This window comes from Coenobita brevimanus, chromosome 46 (genome assembly GCF_032717465.1).
Source record: "Coenobita brevimanus isolate Jiangsu-jjx chromosome 46, ASM3271746v2, whole genome shotgun sequence".
In the NCBI taxonomy this organism is placed as follows: Eukaryota; Metazoa; Arthropoda; class Malacostraca; order Decapoda; family Coenobitidae; genus Coenobita; species Coenobita brevimanus.
The window spans coordinates 7,520,875-7,527,934 of NC_136999.1; positions in this window are offsets into that span (position 1 = coordinate 7,520,875).

A 7,060-nucleotide genomic window follows, 5' to 3' on the forward strand; every position below is an offset into this window, starting at 1 on the left:
TACCAGAAAATGTCATTTTCAGGAAGGCGTCAAGAATTAGCAAATTTCAAGAATTACCGAGGGAGTTTGGAACGTATCTATCTATAGCCTGACGCCCTAATCCTGCACAGGGTGGCTGCAGACAAAATGCCTCCAAGTTGCTCTGTCACCCACCATTTGACTACCCTCCCTCCAGCTCACTCCCCCCTCCTTCATATACCTCTCAACTCCATCCCTCCACCTCATTCTCAGCCTTCCTCTCCCTCTCCCTCCCTCCAATTTACCTACATACACCCTCTTAGTCAGTCTTTCATTCTCCATTCTCTCCACGTGTCCAAACCACCTCAGGGTATTTCTCTTAATCTTCTCAACCACATCCATATCCACCCCATAACGTTCCTTCACTTCTTCATTTGTCAGCCTGTCCCTCCATGTCACTCCATATGCTCCTTTCAAGTAACTCATTCCCACTGCTCTCGCTCTTGACTTGTTCCCCTCTAGCAAGGTCCATGCCTTGCTTCATACGTCAATGTATGGATCACAGTACTGTACTCTCATGCAGCGACTTCTTAACGTCCATACTCACCTCCCTATTTCTCATCACTGCTTTCAGTGAACCAACAACCTTCCTTCCCTGCTGTAACCTGTCAAGCACTTCATTCCCAAAAGTTCCATCCTCACTCATCACAACCCAAGTACTCGAATGCACTCACATCCTCCATAACGTAACCCTCGCTAACTGGGGGGTTTACTGTATATATTTTAGTTTTACTATAAATATAATTTTATATATCCCATTCAGTACTACAGACAGTTTCCAAGCTTCATTAAGTCACCTATTGATAGTCGGAATAAATAAAGATATACAGTAATCACTCCAATATCCGGATCAATAGAGCCATCGGTAGGTTCGGATATTGGTTTTGTCCGGATATTGGGCCCCAGCTTATGGACTTGTACTTACGGACCCTAACACAGAGAAACACCTATACAACTCCCTCCGGACATGCATAGCACCTATTTAACACCCAAATCACACCAATAAGGCACATAAATGACTGAAATAAATGCAATAGACACATAAAATGTGGGTTTAGAAGTATGTTCATACATTAATAAACATTCTGGTACTTATGGACTCTAACCGAACCTAACCTAACCGAACCTAACCGAACTCTGAAAAACACATTCCTACTGCACATGCATGAGGTAAGTTTAGTATGGAAAGAAGTACAGTATGACACTTTCTGGTAAGTATAGTATGGGAAAAAATACAATATGAAACATTCTGGTAAATATAGTATGGAAAATAGTACAACATGAAACATTTTGGCTACTTACAGCAAGTCCCTGGCCACCTCGATGAATAACCGCTCCTCCTCTCGGACTCTGACAGTAAGAACGATTTCCTGAAGCACTTGCACTACACTCTTCCTGAAGTCTTGCACTGAACTTAGTCACTAACACACAGAAGTCCGTTCTTTTCACAGTGTTCACTTTAGTCCAAATAATGTTCCATTAAATTTAAGTGTTGCACATTAACTTTTCCCAAGTTTTTTTAAGTTTCCAAAGCCAAAACAAAGAAGGTTAGTTACGTTAAATTTCTTCTACTTAGTCTTTTCTCCCAACTTGAAAACCTTAACACAACACACCGTTTTTTTCACTGCACAACACTCAAAATTCCCGTGTGGTCTAGTGGAGAAGTTCTTGCTGTTTATTCACTGTCAGAGCCCGAGAGTATCACTGGCAGGCGTCCAAGGGGTGCATCGGTGGGTAGTGGTGATGGCGTACCGACTACAGAAGACTCTGAAGACAGCCGCAAACTCACGTCGAGCGGTGACTCCACTGTAGCTGATGTGCTGGGCTGTGGCTCGGAGCATGAGGGCCTGTCTTGGGGAGGCAACGGGAGTGGAACCAGGGCTTGGCACAGCGGGGTCACGGGCCTGAAAAAACTGTCAATCGTTGACTGACGCAAGGACCGACGATTCTGGCGATTGATGATGCGCTGCCGGAAAGCACGCACTTCCTCCACGAGTCCCAAGGGCCCCATCTCCCTGTCGCAGTCCTGGGTGTTCCAGGTAGTCTAGGACGAACTCTAGATGTTCCCGGAGTGCGCTCAGCTTGGGGATGGCTGAGTAGTGTCCTGCTGGGCGGAGTCTGCATCATCATCGCCTTCGTCGTCGGAATCTTCAAGTTCGGGACTGACACCAGCAACCGAAGACGCGATCTCGATATCAGACAACGTCTGATACCCAGGATCGCCTCGTCGTCGTCCAACCACTCACGAACATCGTCCACATCAACATCGTCGCCGTGCGTACGTAGCCGTGCATGGAAGTCATCCACGTCAAACCCTAGGAAATCGTACTCCACATCTGTTCCCGAGAAGCAGACGAGACCAACCATTTTCAAGAGTTTTCACAGGGACTTCCTTCCATGCACTAGCCCAGTTGTACAGCGCAGACTTGATGTTGTAGCGGCGAAGGTTTTCCAAAGTCCGCTTGCCTCGAGTGTCACGTCCTTCCCTGCGCTCGTCTCGTCCCTCGAGAACCACCATCACCTCGTCCAGGAACTTCCGACGGTACAGGCGCTTTGTTGCCACGATCACTCCTTGGTCCATTGGTTGAATGAGAGCAGTCGTATTAGGTGGCAGAAACATGCACCTAATACGGCCATTCTCAGCAACCAAGTCCTTGTCGCACGGGTGGGCAGGTGCATTGTCGAGGAGAAGGAGAGCCTATACCTGGTCGCGAGGAATTTCTCAGTGTCTTCGTCTGGTAATGTATGACCTCCTTGACGAAGTGATGGTGAAACCAGTCTTTGAAAATCACAGCTGTGAACCATGCTTTCAAAGAATGGTACCATACGACAGGAAGGACATCCATCACCCCACGAAGGCACCGAGGCTGCTTTGCACGGCCAACAATAACGGGCTTAAGCCGGTGCATGCCGTTAGCATTGGCACAACACAAAGCAGATATCCGTTCCTTAGAAAGCTTGCGGCCAGGTACACGCTTCTCCGTCTCATCGGCGAGAGTGTTCGTTGGCACCGAGCGATAGAATAGGCCAGTTTCATCAGCGTTATAGACTTGACCGAGAGTGAGGCCCTCCCTGTCGATCAAGCCTTTCACCTTGTGCCGAAACTCGTCCACTCCATCCTCGTTAGCGTCCAATGCTTCGCCATGTGCTTTACGGTTAGTAAGGCCATGTCGCAACTTGAACGCGAAGAGCCAACCCTCGGATGCCTTGAAGTCTAGGGCGTCGTGAAGCCTTGCAAACTTCTCAGCAGCAGCCTTCAGCTCCGTTCCACGTACCATCACACCAGCTGCACGTTGCTGTCGATACCAAATCAACGTGGAGCGGTCGATCTCTGCATACTTGGGAGTAAACATAACCTTCCTCTCCACGTTGCGTTTGCTTCTCGACGAGAAGTCAGCCTGGTACTGCATGAGCTTGTCTCGGGTACGCTTGATATCAAACAAAGTCGACCGGGCCAGGTTGAACTCGCGGAGAATGCGAGAGGAAGACCAACCCGCATCAACCTTCTCCAATATCTCCCGTTTCTTCTCCAGAGTCAACACCACTCTCTTCCTTTTCTCAGGAGGCGGGGCCATCATTACACACACTAAGAGTAGGGCAGAGAGCAGCAGGAGGCCTTGCAGCAAGTACGGCACCACCACAAAAGCGAGCACGTGGGCAGCCATGACGAAGAGCGTAGGTCTTGTCGCGGTGAGAGACAGGCGGGAAGTGGGGAGGATGCAGCGGCGCTCTATCGGACGTCGGAGGAATGACGAACCAAAACAATGCTCTCACGCGGCGCGCGCGGCAAGTTCAAATTACGGACGGCAAAAAATCGATTTTTTTTCCAATTTTTTTGGATTTTCGGACCATTTTGGGAATGTTTGATCCCAGGACGATAAGGTTCGGTTAGTGGGGATGTTCGGTTATTGGGCGTCCGGATATTAGAGGGATTACTGTAATTGTAGTGGATGATTAACCAGAGATGATTTTTAACCCCTTGATTACAAAAAATATTGTCCTAAACTTTAAGATATCCTCTAATGGTATCCAAAATAAAATTAAACTGATGCCGTGGTACTGAAAAGGATACAAATGGTTTGCATTTGCATTTTCAGAACTACAAATTTCAAAAAGCTTGCGGATTTGCCATTGCGGAAGGTAATTTTTTGACTTTGCGGATTTGTGTTGCAGAAGTGAATTTCCATTTGCGGTGTCCAGCTCTGGAGCCAATGTCACCGGTCATTAACATCAAGCATTTCTGGCAGCATTTGACTGCCAAAGCCTGTCATGGAGATTAGCATCAACTACATCGAGGACAGACGTTATTTTGAAGTAACCATCAATGCATCACCTATCATTGGACCACTGGTACAGACAATAACAGACATACTAGAGGAAGGGTGCGAAAATATGAACCTCTACTGCATGTGTCCCATCCTGCACAGTGCAACTGTGAATCCTGTCATTATAATCTAGTTGTCCAGGAACCAAACCTTAACCAACTTGGGCACACGGTGGGTACGAGCATCACACCTGTCCGACAGCTCAACCACTGTGTTGGGACAGGCCATCTGCCCCTCTGACCAGCTACACAATATTACGGCATGGGTGACGTGTGATGCTGTGGATGGTGATTGTGGGTCCATACACCCCTGCAAGACAGGTTGCCAGATAACCAATGTGCCAAAGGAACCCAAGAATATATCCATGACATTCCTGTCTGACTAGGGTGGTGGGGACACCACACAAAAGGCCCAGCTGGTCCACTAGCCACCTTCACACACTGAATCTTGGCATCTTTACACTGCTTCCCATGACCAAGAGAGTAACAGCATAGGAGCCAAATTTGACATATACCACCAACCTGCCATTAATGCTACTGTTGACAGGGTGTTTGTCGGGTGTGTGCATCGCAGCCAGACGATAACCAGTGTTGCTGACCCCTGGAGCACCCCTACCCACTCCTCACTCACTTGCTCCTTCATAATCCACGTGGGCCCAAAATGGTTTGCGTTCTATGAGAAAACGTATGGACAAACAAATGTCGTAGGCCAGCATAACCACAGTCAAGATATGGAAGACTTCCCACAACTGTGGTTGGCTGCAGAATGTCGCAGTGACCATGACTGTGAGCTCTTCGGTTCCTTCTGCAAGGAAGACCCATCAGTGTGGATATGAAACTCCACCAGTGCTGACATCAACTTGGAGAAGATGGTGACAAAGATGATAATAAACTAGATTGACCAAGCAAGTGTCTTGGGGTGCTTTGGCCACTGCCTGTGGTTGAAGAAACCAGATTGACCTAGCAAGTGTCTTGGGGTGCTTTGGCCACTGCCTGTGGTTGAAGATCTTTAGCATTAATGTTTTACTACCTGACCCCAACAAACCAGTGCCACATACACCAGCCATTAGACCACCTCACCACTAATGCTGAAGAATGCATACACACACAAAACTATGATGATAGAATGAACAGAATAGAACAGTAAACTTTATAACAGAGTAATGGATAGACAAAACAAGATGAAATGTAGAGGTAAATGGGAGGCGAGGTGCTTGAAGAGATGGGTGGATTAAGACTTAAATATGTGGGAACATTGTTATGATTGGCAGAGTGACATTTGAAATAAAAAAAACGATTACAGAAGAAGCATTACTGTTCTGTTTTCAAAGGTTGGATGCACTGTTTCTGAAGCTCCTTTGTTTTGGAGGAGTGATACCTGGGTTCTGCATGACAGAGGCAGCAGGCAAAGGGGGTGGCTGGCCTAAGTAATACAGAATTGGTGAGAAATGAAGAGCATGTCAAAGTACCCTAAGTAACTTGACTCTCTGCAAGGTGTATTGTATAACATGGAAGCACTATACAGTAAATAATGACATTATATTATATAACTTATATAACAGGGAGTAAGCTGTAGCATCAACCAATCAGGATGGTACTCCTGAGAGGATGGAAATGCTGGTGATAGGGAGAGCTTGAGCTCTTGTTTCACTAGCCATCAGGATATCTCTGCCATCCACTTCTGCTGATCTTTCAGTGTGACACTGATATATAGAGTAGGCCAGCACATCTCGTGCACTTCTCAACACGTGCTTTACATACTACGCAACATACCCGACTACGTCACAGGGGTTGTCGCCAGCAAGGAAATGCAGCCAGAAAACTTTGCCCCCACTGCCTACTGGCGGACCTGAAGGGAAGTGTGACGCAGGCTTCGCTGGCATAGTTTTGGGGACTGAGATGGGATGGGACTCGGATCTGTGCCAAAAGGTATAGGGCATTGCAGTTCCCCGCTTGCCGTCGCTTCTGCCCAATAGAGAGTGGCCCAAACCCAGGCGTAGCACCCCAGAAGGCTGCCCTATCAGTAGATGCATTATGGCGGGACAGTTAACAGTGCCATGGCACACTTGCAGGGTATCCCTGTAACAGTCCTGGCAGGGTGCCCCAAGGCCACTGCACAGCCGCTGGCCATGGCTGGTGGGCTACAGGTCCCACATCCCATGCCTGAACTTGTGACTATGCAGGTGGACAAGGCCTGTGGTCTTTCTTCCATTTACTTATTTTTATCTCATATGACAAAAGTCGATGTTGGAGTGGCCCTAGTGAGAGAGGATAGTGTTTGGAAACGCCCTATACATTGTTTGCAGATGATACTGTGATGTTAAGTGAAGACGAAGGGGAGCTGCAAGGCTCGGTGGATGAGTTTGGGAGAGTGTGTAAGAAACAAAATCTAAAGGTGAATGTAGGGAAGTGTAAAGTTATGGTCTTTGAGAGATGTGAAGTCAGTGAATGTACAGTGAGGTTGGATGGTGAGGAAATGGAAAATGTGAGTATGTTTAAGTACTTTGGGAGTGTGATGAGTAAGGATGGAAGTTTGGAGGGTGAAGTGCTTGAAAGGGTTCAGCAAGGCAGAAAGGTTGCTGGTTCCTTGAAAGCAGTGATAAGAAACAGGGAAGTGAGCATGGAAGTGAAAAAGTTATTACATGACAGTATTGTGATACCAACTCTTACGTATGGAAATGAAGCTTGGACGTTGTTGGAATGACACAAGTCAAGAGT